Here is a 2,178-nt window from a genome sequence, read left to right on the forward strand (position 1 = left end):
GGCAACCCTGGGGCTCACATTTCTGTATGGCCACAGCTGTCAGGAGAGGAGCTGTGAGTGTGCCTGTCTAGAAAGGGCTCACGCTCTCCGCTTTACCCCAATCCCCCCTGCCCCCTAAAGCAGACCATTTGGCTGGTTTCACTTATTTATGTTACTGGCCTGGTTTTCTGAAAGCATTTGGGTTCAGGAGATCTGTATTCTTCTTTCCCTAAACTCTGTCATGCAGAGCTATGGGGTAGGGGGAGGAAAGAAAAGATGGAAAAGCAGTAAAGTCCTCCAGGCTTTTAAAAAAAATTGTGGCAAAATAGACAGAACATAAAATTTACCATCTTGACATTTTTTTCTTTTTAAAGATGGACTTTTGCACTATTGCCCAGGCTGGAGTGCCATGGTGCGATCTCAGCTCACTGCCACCTCTGCCTCCTGCGTTCAAGCAATTTTCCTGCCTCAGCCTCCCAAGGAACTGGGACTACAGGTGCACACCACCATGCCCAGCTAATGTTTGTATTTTTAGTAGAGATGGGTTTTCACCATATTGGTCAGGCTGGTCTTGAACTCCTGACTTTAGGTGATCCACCTGCTTCGGCCTCCCAAAGTGCTGGGATTACAGGCGTGAGCCACCGCACCCGGCCCATCTTAACCATTCTTAAGCGTACAGTACAGTAGCATTAATTACATTCACATTGTTGTCCAACCATCATCACTATTTAGTTCCTAAACCTTTTCATTATACTAAGCAGAAACTCTTCAACGATTAAGCAGTAATTCCCCATTCTTCCCCCTCTCTCAGCCTCTGCTCATCTCTCAGCTTATCCTTCAGGAGCAAGTCTTTAGTTCCTGGAGCCAGTAGATAAGACGGTTTTGCTTATTATTTAACATCAGGACAATATTCCCTATCCCAGTATTGTTTAACACAGACACAGGAAATTCTGCGGGTTTCCATCCTCATAGGTAAGGAGGGAGGAATCGGATCCTGACTTGAATATCACATATTCATTGACTGAAAACCACAAGATAAGGAGGGATGGTAGGACCATTAGGAATAAAGCTGGGATGAGAATTCAGAAGGGAATTATAGTCCTTCAGGCCAGTTCACTGAATCTAGATCAAGCTGAATTTCTTTGCCCTTCATTTGAATTTGAAATTGTAGATACTTTTTAAAAGCTATATTATAAGAACTACATATCCAGATGGAGTTTTCTCAATGTTTTCAGTGTTGTCAGCCACGGAGGTAACAGAACTCACCTCCTCTGTGCCACCATCCATACACACATACAGCGGCATGCGCGTGCGCGCACGCACACACACACACACACACACACACACACACACACAAGTGCACACATACGGCTTCTCTTTCCTCCCACATCCCCTTTAACACAACCTCTACTTAGTCGAAAGTTGACAAAGAGCCATAAGAAAAACTAGGCCAGCTTCACAAAACGCTGCATTGTTTTTGGGAAATGGGAAAATAGCACATTTGTTAGCTTTCATCTGATGTGCATTTGCATGTGCTGCTGTTTCAATTCCTACAATACCTTCAGGTATTAAAATTCCGACGTTTCTAAACGATAAAATCAGAATTTCATATCCGTTTCATTACAGAGGTCCACTGATGTGCCAGATTTTTCTCTGACAAGGTTTCAAAGTTTACCACAGTCACGTGAAACAACCAGTTAATGAAAATGTTTTGCACCAGAATTCCTCTTGGGAAAGCTCATCGTTTATTGGAAAGAAATATCTTGCTAAGTTACTTGAGCTGGGAGGCTGAGATCTCAAGGACATGATTAAGTAATAAGAAGAAGAACAGTAGTGAATGTATGGAGCCTGAGTCCCGTGAACAGGACCTTGCTTGTTCTGCTGCGCTGTGAGTTGGTTTTGCGTGCGCCCGTATAGGAGTGGTAGCAAAGGAAAAGCAGGTTGTCCCTGCATAACACATAGGAGACCTGGCTAGCCTGGCACTGCCACAGAAAGGACAGAGAGAAACAACTGTCAGTCATGGTACATCTGAAAGCAGACTGAATTGCAGTATCTAGTATTTTGCTATAGGGTGTGACTGTAAATCCCTAGGTCAAGGTCTTTCATCACTGGCACTTTTGACATTTTGGGCCATATAACTCTTTTTTTTTTTTTTTTTTTTTTTTTTTTTTTTTTTTTTTTTTTTTTTTTTTTTTTTTT

This window comes from Cebus imitator, unplaced genomic scaffold (genome assembly GCF_001604975.1).
Source record: "Cebus imitator isolate Cc_AM_T3 unplaced genomic scaffold, Cebus_imitator-1.0 Scaffold91, whole genome shotgun sequence".
In the NCBI taxonomy this organism is placed as follows: domain Eukaryota; kingdom Metazoa; phylum Chordata; class Mammalia; order Primates; family Cebidae; genus Cebus; species Cebus imitator.